Source organism: Pan paniscus, chromosome 7, assembly GCF_029289425.2.
Source record: "Pan paniscus chromosome 7, NHGRI_mPanPan1-v2.0_pri, whole genome shotgun sequence".
Taxonomy (NCBI): domain Eukaryota; kingdom Metazoa; phylum Chordata; class Mammalia; order Primates; family Hominidae; genus Pan; species Pan paniscus.
Genome location: NC_073256.2, coordinates 19,581,196 through 19,596,467, shown reverse-complemented (window position 1 = coordinate 19,596,467; position 15,272 = coordinate 19,581,196). Strand labels below are relative to the sequence as shown.

General features: G+C 36.6%; 1 protein-coding gene across 2 annotated transcripts in view; it reads left to right on the top strand.

Moving 5' to 3' along the window:
• The window catches only part of CSMD1 (CUB and Sushi multiple domains 1), a 2,070,470-nt gene that overhangs the window by 207,349 nt on the left and 1,847,849 nt on the right, over window positions 1-15,272 (top strand). The gene's annotated exons all lie outside the window — the stretch shown is intronic.

Sequence of the window (15,272 nt, the reverse complement as noted above, 5' to 3'; positions counted from 1 at the left end):
AAGTGTTATTTTAATCATGGGTTCAAAATTTTGAAAAATCCATATGCGTTTGTTCTGCCCTTTGTAATTGCTTGTGTTACAAGGTAGCACAGTTCATTAAATGACCCTGCAGGGGGAATTTTCCTAGACAGAATGTTACACGGTTTTCTATTTGAGTTGGGAGCCAAATCTTTAGTTATAGAGGTAGAGGAAGGTAAAGCCTGTTTACTTGGGCTTCACTTTTACAATTGCAATAGGCCGCAATGTTCAAACAAGTCAAAGAAAATATTCATTTTGTAAGAACAAACTTTTACTTGAGTACATAAATATGAATCAGGCAACTGACTTATTCTATGTACCGTTGACTATCTTCTAATAAATGTCAAGACACAGAGAACCAAATCCTATGACAATTCCTCAAAAATATGTTAAAGTTTACAAATTATCAAATACACTCTTTTTTTTTTTAACCATAATGTTCACTAATCATACTGATTAATTGTAGCAATCCACCTCATCCAATCTGTGGGAACTTTTAAGCTCTTTTAACTCTATATTGAGCCACCTTTTATTCATGGTCAAATTCAATGTGTGGAAATAAGTCACAAAAGCAGACATAAAGTATTCGCTTTAGAGGAGTGATATCACCAATATAAGAATGTTTTCCTTAGGCTGGTTGATGCCTTGTGTCAAAGCCTCCACAGTTAAAAATGAGGCATCACCAGGTCGATGATCTACTAGAAAGAGGATATGCTTGCAGTTTCCACTCAAGTTTGGAGGATGAATAATTGACACCCTTCTGAGTGCAGGCTTCGGGCTGGCTTCAGCCTGTTCGTGACAAGAGCTCCCTGGAGCAGGAGGCCAAGTGAAAAGAGGCACAACAATGAGAAACTCTAAACCCACACATTTGAACAACTCACAGCTAGGTTTTCCTTAGAACCAGGGAAATCCATGTAATTTGCATAAACATTTTAATGTTTTTCTTTATTTAATGACAATACTCCTGGTTTAATCTTGGATACATTGTTCTGACCAGGGCAGCAGATTACCAAAGCCAAAGCACTGAATTGAGAGTGAGGAGTCAGAATGTAGTTTCAGCTGGAACAGCCACTGTACAGCTCTCTCCCAGCCTCCGATTAGGAGGCTGTGGCGCTGCGGGTCTTGGGGCACTCTGGCTGGAGGACAGTTTTACCTTGTGTGGTTCTGAGTGTATTATTCACCATCTTGATTTCCTGTGCTGACAATGGACATCATTATATGTTTCACCAAATACAATTCTTATTTAATGCCTAATGTTAAGTGTATTTCAACTATCTACAAAATTTCAGGTGGGTTGGGGAGATGAATTTGCTGATTACATATGACATGTTAACTCTGTGATTGAATATCTATGGACTGAATTGATTTTACAATCATTTATTGAAGTTTATGAAAGAGGTCAGTGTTTATAGAGTTAACAGACATGACCATCTGGATCTCATATTTGACCCAGTTCTTTCTAATCTGAAGTCGTCTTTTTTTTTTTTTGAGTGTCTTTAAAAGCATTGTTTTATAAGAATCCAAATATGGCACTTTTCTGCCTCCAAAAAACATGTACATCATAAAGCTTTTAGCATTTATTGAAAAAAATAGCTTGAGTTGCGCTTTCTAAATTTAAATTGGTGGACGATGTGAAAATACATATAATCAGGAATCTTGGAAACTATTACTAACTAGAAAATAATATAGCCAAAATTCATATATTTTCATTTTTTTTTGGATTCAAATTAAAGAGACAAAGATAAAATACTCATCTGCAGAAGTATGAGTCACAGTAGAGCTATATTGTACAAAAATATACAGTAAAAAATAGCTGTACATGAAGAGTTTATTTTCAGTACCTACAAAGAATGTGAAATGTAGGTGTTTCTAAGCTCAGTGGCACAAAACTAAAATGTCTTAGAGCATATTTATGGTTTTGCTATGGATAGACCAAAATCTACAATTCTGGTCCTTAAATAAGATTTCTTTAAATCTAAAGTGTTCAAATTCTATATGTAATGAAAGTAAAACTGTGGTGTCTTTTATAAAGTTTTATTTTTTAATTGACCTACTTAATAATTGTACATATTTATGGGGTATAATCAGTAGTTTTAATACTTAGATACATTGTGTTATGATCAAATCAAGGTAATTAGCATATTCATCATCTCAAAGGTTTATCTTTTACTTTTGGTAAGGTTATTCAAAACCCTCTTTTCTAGCTATTTTGAGATATACAATACATTATTAAGTAGAGTCACTCTACTGTGCAATAGAACAGCAGAACTCTTTTTTCCTAACTGTAACTTTGTACCCGTTGAGCAACCTCTCTCCCCTTCCTCCTCCCTACTGTAATGTCTTTTTAAAAGGCATAGCCTAGCTGCTTGTGCTACTGTAATTTGAAATAATTGGTGTTTAGTGGGCTATAATTTTGGACTGAGAAAGGTACATAAGTAGAGGCAAGAGTGGAAACTCTGGAGAAATGAAGTCAGAGCTTATTTTATTGTCATTTGTATATTTTTTTACAAAGAGCTTTGCTTTTTGTAAGTCTTGATTTTTATTTACTAGCTGGGTATCTGGTATAAGTCACTCCATGTTCCTGACCCTCTCGATATGTAAGCTACAATATGGAACCGTCATCGTGAATGATGTTTTACTGGCCTAGGTGAGAAGCTGCATGATCATTATTCCTCACATATTAATTGCCGTGATTAAGAATGGATACCATATAGTAAGCATTTCTAGTGTTCCCAGAAATGTGCATATATACTCCATCACCTGAGTTCTTCATGACCGATACCATTTTACAGTTGAATACATTGAGGACATTTGATCAAGTACAGAATCAGAAAGTATGACAATAGACAAAAGACTAGATTTGAAATAAGATCTAATTGACCCACAAAACTGAAACTTTTATTATCCTATTGGCCTTATGATTTTTAAGTATCTCTTGTATGTGATATCTTTCTAAAAGTTTGGCCTCTGAGATTATGGTGCCTCCATGCTAAACATCAGATAAGATGATGGTCAGTTATTTATAAATCTGACAATAAGCGTTCTTGGATATGGGTAAGATAAATGACTATAGAGAAGAGAGAGATCTAGAAAGGGATCTCTTGTTTCATGCGTGGTTGTAAACCAAGTGTGAACCCATGTGTTTTGTGTGGGAGAGTTTTTGTTTTCATGATGTTGATGCACTGCAGGAGGGCATTCCCTCATCGTGCTTAGCCATTGTGCCTCACCACATAATGCCCTTCAGGCTTCTTTCCTTTCTTGTGGAGACATATTTGCTAGGTTGGGCACGAAGCACAGCCACTATGTGGGATTGCAGGTGACACCTGCACTGGAAAGAAAAGACACCACCAGAAGATGAGAGTGTATCTTAACAAGACGGCGGGACACAGAAAGGAAAATCAGATTCAGAGGCAGGAAAACCTATTTGCAGGTGGTAATTACCCTATTTAAGGTAAGACACTGAACTTTGATTGAGAGATAGTGACAAAAACAGGTCATTGCTTCAGCCTTATAATGACTTATGCTTTTAAAAAACAATTACAATAAGGAATGAATGAACAGCATTTTCAGTGAACTGGATGAGATTGGAGATTATTGTTTTAAGTGGAGTAACTGAGGAACGGAAAACCAAACATTGTATGTTCCCACTGAGACGGGGGAGCTAAGCTATGAGGACACAAAGGCATAAAAATGATATAATGGATTTTGGGGACTTGGTAGAGAAGAGTGGGAAGGGGGTGAGGAATAAAAGACAACATACATGGTGCCGTGTATACCACTCGGGTGATGGGTGCAGCAGGATCTCACAAATCACTACTAAATAACTTGTTCATGTAACCAAATACCACCTGTACCCCAATAACTTAAGGAAAACATAAATATAAATAATAATAATTACAATAGGATCTTGGGCACAAAACATCAAGGCATTTTCATTTCTCTTTTCTTCAGATAAAAGGTTAAAAGGGCTATATAAAGGAGCCAGAGAGACATGATAGGTAGGCAGGTAGACAGACAGACAGACAGACAGACAGATCGACTGATCGATCAGAATGAACTGCCTTGAGTTTCACTGATTTTTAAATCACATCTGCTTAATGTCCTAATTAGTTCTAGATTACGCAGTAAAGCCGAAGCCCCATTATATCGCCCATGATAGGAAAAAAAGGCTGGACTCAGAAAGCATGCCCATCTGCACACCTTCAGGGCAGTCATAAATAAAGGTTTTGTTTGTTTGCATTTTTACACATAATCCCCTATCATAGGCGCACTAGGTTCGCAAAGATGCTGAAGGTCTGGCCAATGATGCCGCAAGTCTATGACTGTAGTAAATGTTCGTAAAATACGAAACGTGGGTGTATCATATTCAACAGACATCCTGAAGTACGTGCCCCATGAGGGTCTCAGATTTGAATGGCTTGTTACTTCCATTGTTTATGAAAGAGAAGAGAAAAGAATGTTTGCTGAAAAGCCAAGAATTTATTTAACAATCATTTGGCGAAAGTAAGGTGTATTTATTTTCTTATTGGAGAAAAAAAAAAGAAAAATGAAAAAGCAAGGCCCCGAAGCAGCAAGCCTGGGGATCAGTTGCTGCTGCTGTTTGGAAGTGGAAGATGCTGCTTAGCCGGCTTCCAGGCCCAGGAATTCCCTGGGTCGTCATTGCCAAAAGGGCTCTGGCATCAGCAAACCGCAATTAGCAGGATTTATTTCTTATTTACACTTTCCTTTGGTTTTATACATTCATGTCTGGATTTTTCAGTGATGAAATGTTGCAGTGAAGACTATTTATAAAAATGCTAAAGCCAGCTTGCCAGAGAAGCTTGAGAAGTGCTGGAGGCGTACAGCTAATGCTTCCTGTGTTCCTTTGAACTAAACATGATATCCGTTTTGTTCTTGACATTTATAACCCTTGGTTAATGTTCCTTTTCTCTAACTGCCTTGGGTTTAGGACTCTGAATAGGGAAATAAGAAAAAATAAATTAATGAGCTTCATTAAATATACATTGTGGTGAGTTTTCTCTTTCACAGTGGTTATGTTGCTGGTAGTAATAAAAGTTTTAAAGGGCTTATGAACTCTTCTGTAAAAAATTATCCTTTGAGCCAGTTCAAGTTAGTTTCCCTTGATTTTTTTAAAAATAAATATAACTTGAAAATGTTGGTAAACCCCCTATACATGTAAGGGATTCAGAAGTAATGTCAATTTCTACAGGAGGCTGGGCGACGTTAACATAACAATATTAATGATACCAGTTAGCATATGTTTGCCACCACTGGAAAATATCTTAAACTGAAGACTTCAGTTAATTCCCAAGGAGGAGTTCTAAAATTTTAAACAATAAAAGCAGTTTTAAAATGAGGATACGGCCTCTCATAAGGATTCTGTATGTATAGGTGTCAATTCCTGAAATGCTGATTAAGATATATCAGTCTGGTCGTTGCATGCCTATACTGTTACACACCCACCTATCAATTCTTTCTAAACATTCTTAACATTATGGTTATTTAAAACCCACAGGATAAGCAGGTTGCTTCCATATATTGTAAATGTTCATCATTTATTCTTTTCTCCTAACTACATTGTATAACAGTTCTTGAAAGTAAATACTACCTGACTTTTGATCATTGCATCTCATCTGCTATTCTAAGCAGCCCTAATGAAGTGTCTATTATGTTCTCTTACACAACCCACTATGAGAGCTTTTAATCCTAAAGGTTAACACTATAAAATTGGCATAGTCCCATAGAAAGCATTTCTGATTGGACAATGCTACTCAGGTGTATTTGACTCAGATCTGGACCACTTCCATGAAGGTCAGTGGGTCAATAGTGGTAGAAATAGGACCTGCACATGACCTCCCTCTCATGGAATTTCCAGGTTGATCTTCCTAGCGGGAAGTATTGATCTGTAAAGTTATGATTTGCTATATGCTTATACCGTGCCACTTACAGTGCAAAATGCTTCTTGTACATTATCTCGTGCAGAAAATACATTAGAATTCCTGGAAAAAGTCCAGGTACTTCAAATTACCACCGGAGCTCTAGAATCGATAAATTGAAAGGAATGAGAAGAAAATCAAGTTTTGTGGAAAAATGAACAAAACAATGGGGATATCATAGGCCACATATGGTATCATCAAATAGCTCTAACCTTTGTATTTGCAGAATTAGATGACCAGCCCATGTGCCACAGTTTGCTGATGTCTGATATAGATTATTCATTAATAAGTGCAAATCTGAATATTTTCGTAAGTAATTTTAACGAATGGAAAATTTTATGATTTATTTGTTTCATATTTAATGTATATTTATATTAATTTATACATAAACTGTATTTTATATGTTTATACTGGTCCTAATTTTAAAATATTGCACCAATATGCCTGTGTGTGTTTATGTGTCTGAATTTTAACTCTCCACTACCATCTAGAATGGGAATATATTTAAGAATTTGCCATCATGAAACCAAAAGCTTAACCATATGTAAAACGTATTTGTCACACATCCCTACTACAACCGTATTATAGGGAGTAGCCCTTTGATGTGGGATAGGTAGTTTATTTGAGGATTTATTTCAGTGTGTCAGAAGTCAAGTGCATACTTGCCGTTAGTTGAGATTTGTAGATGTAAAGTCTGAAACACCACATGCTTCCCTGGTCATGTTTACTCTTTGACTTGTTTTTGTGTAGATGCATGTGCGTGTATTACATTTTGAAACACACTTGTATTAGGTTGGTGCAGAAGTAATTGCAGTTTCGCCATTGTTTTTAATGGCAAAACTGCAATCACTTCTGTGCCAACCTAATACAGTATTTTGAAAGCAAATTCTGTAAAAACAATCAAAGGGTATGCACATTCTTACTGCACATGTAGGATTAGCTGATAAGGAACAACAGCTCTGTGTACTGCTTTTAAAAAATGTGTTATGTTTCAGGTATACACTGGGATGATTGTTTTATTCTTAAATCTGATCTTATTATAGGAGTCTAGGCACACATCTGTCCCTAACAATTGTGACCTAAGGGAGAGTGTTCTTTTGAGATGTCCCCCTTACACGTCTGTCTCTCTTCATCATCCCCAAGCTCAAAACCAGACATCTCATCTACCAAAGGCAGTCTCTCATTTACTAGTCCCAGTTTTCTGGTTTCGTCCACCTACTGAGTCAATTAGACTTAATTGTTTCTCTCACTGCCTTGCCTCCTGCTTCAGAGAGGATGCTCCGCTTCTCAGTATGGTTTAGCTCTCTTTGGTAAAATAACCACAAGGTAAAACAGGAAGTTGGAATGGACTGTGTTTAATTATCCGTCTCAATGTGGAGCTCACTGTGAATCTATTGTCTGGCAGCATCATTATCAAGGACTGATCTAAATAAAGTGTTTTCAGTAGGATACAGGCTGGAGTTCACCATGCACCACACCGAACTTCACTAGATAGAAATCAGTCACCTGTTTTATAAGAATACGCTAAATTGATATTGACAAATAATTGTTAGCTCGTAATTTTACAAACACCAGTGCCCTTAATCTTAGTAACTTTGTGGAAGTGTTATGATCTCATTTTAAAGATGAAGATAAGCAGAAAACAGTAAAATAATTTATGGAAGCTCCAGAATTAGAAATCAGTAAGAGAATTAAAATTTAAATTGTCTGGCTTTAATATAATATTCCTTGTATTTTCACAACTTTTTCTAAAATATAACTGAGTGTAATATGTGGCATTTTGCAACAAAATTAAAATTGGAATCAAGCCAGTGTTCTGGTTGCCTCCCTGTGGTAAAGAATCCTGACTTATGTCAGTTCACAACCCCCCTATTTAAATATTTTCTATGTGATAGTACCTGGAGGTATCATTGAACGTGAACTTTTATGCAGAAGTGGAGAACAATGCAGCCCATAGTGGAATTTCACAGAAATATGGTGCCACCATTCCTATGGGGCCCTGCGACGCTGTTGGTTCCGAATCACAACTCTTCTTCTTGTTCTCTGAGCCCGAGTGCTGCCTGATATAACATGAGGATCATAAGAATTCTCTAGAGGCACCATAAGAATAACCTGAGTTAACGTATAGTAGGTATAGTAGTAGCGCTGTGCAATTGTTCAAAACTTAGTAGCAATATTATATTTTCATATTAATATTAAAACTAGCAACAAGTAATATTATATACATGCTGCTAGTTTAAATTTTCAGGAGGGTCTTGAAACAAACTCCATGTTTCTCTATATTTAGGCCTTTGTGAAAATACTTCCTAGAGTGACTATGGGAACAGGGTCTCTTCTAAGCTAATGTGGTCGCCTCATCTCTTCTTCACCTTGGTGTTCTGGATCATCTGTGAGTGTCCTGGCAATCTGGGCTGGTGCCTGCTTCTTGAAATCTGAGATCCAAACACTCATTTCCTAGAATCATCACATCTGTAATTTCTCAAACTGCCCTCAAGTCCTGGATTTTTGTCCTGGCATTTCTGAGGATGCTGTTCCCTCCGTCTCATTTAATGTTGGTCATGGACTCCAACTGCCTTGACTAATTCAGCATGGCTGCGGTGTGCCACTCCCTAACTTGTCCTCTCTCTGCCTTTTCTGTCCTATGGTACATTACATTGAAGAAATATTTCTTACCAATATTAAGGGGAACTTTCTGATTGGTTTCAATGCCTAAGAGAACCCCCCCCCTCCACCCGGGCCCCAGCACATCCACATCCACGCGAGTGAGCAGACTCTTGGATGGCAGGACACATTCTGGAGATATCCCATCGTGACGTGGGCCATGACAGATGCTGCCTTGGTCCAGCAGTCTTTCCTCTTAAACAGCATAAGATGATGTTTTTGAAAATAAAAGTGTTGTCTGAAGTTTTCTTGTAATTAACATTGATTAGTTGCTTAAAATATCTTCTTTATTCTGTCTTTCATAAATAAATCATATTTGTTATCCTTGATCCTTCTGATAGGAACCCCTGAATTCTTACAAGGAAAATGATTGCTTATTTTATACCCTTCCAATATCTTAATTTCTAATTGAAGTCAATAAGCACAGACTTTACTTAGATTCTGTTTTATTCTATACTTCATGGAAGTTTATAAACTCTAAACACTATCTTTGAATAACACTTTTCTATAAAAATTTGTAGTGATCCTTCCATCTATTCACTGCTACATATCACTTTGATTCCTCTGAAGACTTTATGCTGGACCTGATGTAATCATTGCAGTTTTTCTATGATTCATCCTCAAGCTCTATCTTTCCTATTTTAGTGATATGTCCTACAATCAGAAAAAAATAATCAAATTCTAGTTGATGTTGACAATAATAGAATTACTGCATGGTTTCCTAGGGAAAATTCTGTTTACACATATCATTTTAAATATTTCCTTCTGTTGCTCTTTAGTACATTTTAAATTTTTCCTTCTGTTGCTCTTGTATATCTTGATTTCCTATTGTTCATATATTAGTCCTTTCTCACACTGCTTTAAAGAAATACCTGAGGCTGGGTAATTTATAAAGAAAAGGGGTTTAATTTTCTCAAGGTTTTGCAGGCTGTACAGAGAACATCATGCTGGAAGCTGCCTGGCTTCTGCGGAGGCCTCAGGTAACTTTCAGTCATGGTGGAAGGTAAACAAGGAATCAACACTTCACATGCCTCCAGTAGGAGGAAGAGAGAAAGAGCGAGTGGGGGTTGGCGGGTAGATGCTACATGCTTTTAAACAACAAGATCTCCTGAGAAGTCTATTATGAGAATAGCAACAAAGGCACGGCGCTAAACCATTCATGAAGGATCCACCCCCATGAGCCAATACTTCTGCCATCTCCAACATTAGAGATTACAATTGAACATGAAGTTTGGGTGGGGAAATGGATCCAAACCACATCAGTTGATTAACTCCCAAACTTATTTTTGGTATTAATTCTGTATTATCAGAATGTCTATATGTCTTCCTGGACATGATGATATTCTTTTTTATAAAGTACTTTGTTTCCTATATGTAAAAAAATATCAAGCATATTACTCTAAATGGCATTGTTAGAGGAGTATACTTATTACTGTAATTAATTTACATTTATATGCTGATGTTTCCAACTGGAGGTAGGATTCAAGAATGCTTTGGTTCTCTGATCTTACTCATGGATTTCCTTCAGTTTTGAGAGACCTGCCCTTAATTACTATAACTTGCTCAGGAAAGTAAGATTCAAATTGCACTGTTAATTTAACATTGCCCCATTCGCAAATGCTGTCTATTTAAAAGGAAAGAAAAGATGATTATTTTATTTTTATTTTTTGAGACAGCCTCCCTCTGTCACCCAGGCTGGTAGGCAGTGGCACGATATTGGCTCACTGCCACCTCCACCTCCTAGGTTAAAGTGAACCCTCTCCTGCCTCAGCCTCCTGAGTAGCTGGGATTACAGGCATCTATCGCCATGCCTACCTAATATTTTGTATTTTTAGTAGAGTTGGGGTTTCAGCATGTTGGCCAGGCTGGTCTTGAACTCCTGACCTCAGGCGATCCACCCACCTCTGCCTCAGAAAGTGCTGAGATTACAGGCGTGAGCCACTGCACCCACCCAAGAGTAGGATTTTTGTGTTACAAAACGTATTTAATAGTTTGGGCACTGGTGAGTTTCAAAAGTAATTCACACAATTAAATTTTTATTTTTTTTAACTTTATTGGGAATTTATGACATGGCATGTAGATTTATAATATTAGTTGCTCCCTTAATATGATTATATCAGTATTTAAGGGAAATGAGTAATGTTGATCATAAGAGTGGTGCTTATACACTAGCGTGGCATGCAAAGCCTGACTATAAAGGCTGCACTAACACAGTGCAATGCTCGTTCAATAACCCAAAAGGAGATGACAAACACTCCTGAGGAATCCTTGGTATCCTGATACAGACGAGAAAGGAGGATTCAGTGTGAAAGTAAAAGTCACTTTCTTTCAACTGAATCATAAAAACTGGTTGGGGAAACAATCTGAGAGTATTCTTTATCCATGAACACAAAGAATCTCTGTGCTGTTCTTGGGTGCACAGGCCTCCCCCAAACAGCGATACGTTAGTAAACCAACTGCTGCAGAAACAAGGAGCTATTGGGATTTTCTGTTCAGTTTCTGCTTTCCTGAAACAAAAAGCCACCAGTCAGTGAGCTTAGAAGGCAGAACTGCAAGTTTATAAACACCAAACTGCTAGCTTGGTGCAGATTGAGTATCCCTAATCTATAATTCCAAAATCTGAAATACCCCAAAGTCTGAAACTTTTTGAGCTGTGACATGTCATTCAAAGGAAAGGCCGGAATGAAATGCTCACGGGAACATTTCAGATTTCTGACATTTTATTTTTAATTAGGGACACTCACCTGGTAATATATATGCAAATATTCCCAAATCTGAAAAAAGTCTGAAATATAAAATACTTCTGGTGGCAAACATTTCAGATAAGAGATATTCAACATGTATGAGCATTTCTTGTTAATTGGTCAGTTGTAGAAGTCATACTCACCCATGTATCTTTAAACGTCCCTTGTTTTATATTCCAGCGATGTTGCAGGGATAAAGTATTGTAAGAAACCCAATTTCTTACGTTATTCATCATTAATAACAGGATTAAATCTACATTTCATGGAATGATTCAGAAGCAGACATACATATCAAACTTAGGAAATGTTAGTATCCGAAATTAGATCAGTACCTTAAGCCCTGGAAGACTGATCTGTTAACCAAGAGATTCTTCCAGGATCTGAATCCCCTTCATCCGAATTCAAGGCTCAAACTTAACTCAATGCACATCCTTTCACAGATACTTTTTTATGGCTTCTTTTCTGTACCTTCAGATTCTACATCTTTACATTTTTCTTTATGATAAAAATACTAAGAAAAAATTTTAATTCAAAACACTTTGATATTTTTCAATACACTTTAAGACATATGTAACTGCTAAAAACTTTTCTCAAAATATCCATGCTGTAATACCAGATCCTGTGAATGTTATATTATGTTTTGCTCCATGATCGGATGACACTTATGATATAATTAAAGCTATAGGCCTTAAAATAGGGAGATCATTCTGGATTATCAGGGTGGACCCAACCTAACCACTCAAGTCCTCAAAGGCCGAGAATTTTCTTTGAATGGAGTCAGAAAAAAAGTAAGGATAGAAGAGGCATAAAGATGACGTGAAGGAGAGATTTGACGTGTAAAGGACTGGATCACTGTTGCTGACTTTTAGGATAGAGGAGTGTGAGGATTTGAGGAGCCCAGGCTGCTGCTGGAAGCAGAGAATGATGCGTGGACATCAGCCAGCAAGAAAACAGGACTTCAACCCTATCACCACAAGGAGCTGACTTCTGCTCTCAGTGGACCCAAATGACCCTGGAAGCCTATTCCCCGCCAAGCCTGCAGGAAGAAATACAGCCTGCCGATGCCTGGTTTTAGCCCAGTGAGACCGATGTGGGACTTTTAACCTGCAGAGCAGTGAAATGAGACATGGGTCATGTTTGAAGCCAGTATGTTTGTGATCATTGTTGCAGAAATTACCATAAGATCCCCGGGATGGGCTACAGTAGCAGCCGAGGGGCAGATTCTGGAGGCTCCCTTCATGCCCACCGCATTGAGCACAGACACCCTCGTGGATTGAAACCACAACAGAAAAAGTATTGTTGATGGAAAGAAAAACAAACTTTGGGAACATCAGGGATGTGGAAAGTCAACAACTTGCGCTATGAAATGACAGCCATCATCTCTCGTATAGAGTTCTCCCTCCGCTAGCCTGATATGCTGGACACAGGGGACATGGGTGAAGTTTTTACTTTGCGTATGTTTTAATTTGACTGCGTAGAAATCATGGTGTTAATCAGGAATTCATGGACGTTTCAACATTTAATTACTCAATATTTCAACATCCCATTTCTTTTCAGGATTTCGTTCCTTACAGTGGAAAACGCCTAGCAGCAAACTGATAACTTCTAAATGAATCAGTAATGCAGCATAACTGGGCACTCTCACGACTGAGCTTCGCACGGAGGATGTGTATTTAAAGTAATGTTTTGATTTGGATTTGAGATTTTGAAAGGGAATGCAAGCTTCTCTGTAGTAGCAATGCAATTTCCCTGAAGAGGGCCCAAAGCCTGGTGTTCTTTTTAATCGACTTATTTATTGTCAGCTGGGAGAAACTTTAATACAATTAGATATGGTGGAGAACATTGGTATTAGAAACTTGGAATTACAGAAAGTAGACTGACTTCCTCATCCAGCTCTGCCTCTTGAAAATTGCTAATTTTAGGCAAAGCGGCCTCCATTTCTGGGCCTCAGTCTTCTCTGTGTAATGTGTGTTTAAACTGAATCATATCTTCACCAATTTTAACATGAGGTTGTATGTTGAGTGCTATGAGTTATTTACAAATCTTGAATATTAACTCCTTATCTGATATATGGTTTGGAAATATTGCTTTCTGAATCTGTAAGTTGCCTTTTCATTTTGTTGATTATTTCCTCTGCTGTGCAGAAGCTTTTTAGTGTGATGTAGTCTCATTTATTTATTGTTTGTTCTGTAGCCTGAATTTTTGGTGTGATATATGGGAAATCATCGTCAAGGCCAATGTTAAGGAGCATTTCCCCTGTGTATTCTGGGATTTTCATGGTTTCAGGTCTTATGTTTAGGATTTTTATTCATTTTGAGTTGATTTTTATGTATGGTATAAAGGGTCCAATTTCATACTTTTGCATGAGAAAATCTTGTTTTCCTAACACCATTTTTTGACAAGATTATTCTTTCCCCATTGTATCTTTTTTGTACTCTTGTTGAAAATTAGCTGACCATATATGCTTGGATTTATTTCAGCTCTCTATTCTCTTCCACTGGTCCATGTGCCTTTTCTTATGCCAATGCCATAGGTTTTGATTACTATAACTTTGTACTATAATTTTAAATCAGGAAGTGTAATGCCTTCAACTTTTGATTTTTTTCTCAGAATTGCTTTGGCTATTTGAGGTCTTTTAGGGTTCCACACACATTTTAGAAATTAAAAAAAAAATTCTGTGAAGAATGCTATTGGGATTTTGATAAGAATTAGGAAATATATATAATATATAAAAGCTTAATTGCGTACTACATATATAATAGCTTAATTACATATTATATATAATATATTTCTATGTGCATATATAGTTCCTAATTATATATAATATATATTCTGATATACATATATATTTCCAAATTTTATATATAATTAGGAATACATATATGAATATGTATATAGGAATATATATATACAGTAATTTATAAATATATAGGAATATAAAAGTTTATATATAGGAATATGTATTGAAACTGTATGTTGCTTCTGGTACTATGGGTATTGTAACAACATTAAGTGTTTTGATCTATGAGCATGAAGTATCTTTTCATGCATTTGTGTCCTCTATGATTTATTTCCTCCATGGGAGAAAGGAACCAGAGTAACAAAATAATGTCTTTCTGCAAAAAGGGAGGGAGAGAGAGTTTCTGTCCAGCTTTTGCTTTTGAGAGTAAATAACTTGTTATTGTTTTTATTTTTAATCCCAATTAATCATGAGGATTCATGATTTTTATTAAAGGAAAAAATGATGTTAGTGGTGGGATGCATATATTCTTTAAGAGAACATAATAACAACAACATAAGCTTTTTAAAATGCCAAGTAGAAAATGCTAAACGTGGCAATTCGCATTGTAAAAGGCAAGGGAGGGGCAGCAGGCTGTGCCTTGACTTACCTGGTTTGGACTTCACTTCGTTTCCGACCTCCTATGCAACTGATGTGCAGCTCCACAAATCCGTCAGCCTTGCCAAGCCTCCCGTTTCTTTTTCAACAGATGAAATTTACATCAGAAATTATCTTAGAATGTTCATTAATTTACAATGCTTATTTTGCAAAATTGGCAAAATTGCTGTTTGGTGACATAGGTATTTTTACTTCAAAAGAAAATATTCTAAGTATTTCATAATTTTTTTCAAATGTTATATTAATACATAGGTATTTATCTTCATAAGTGATCTTCAGATAATACCTTATTCTAAAGTTTTCCCAAAATGCCAAGAATAGTAAAATTGCACTTGTTTGCTCCTCATGCATAATTCCCTCATTGAATAAAACCCATAGGAAGTAGTAAACGGTAATAGTAGTAGCTTATTAATCACACTGAGAAAGATTCCTTCAGGTGTACTTTCAGGCACTCAATTTGTTCTGGCTGCCTTTTCCATTGTTTTATATGCATCTCTTCATTTCATCTTATCTATA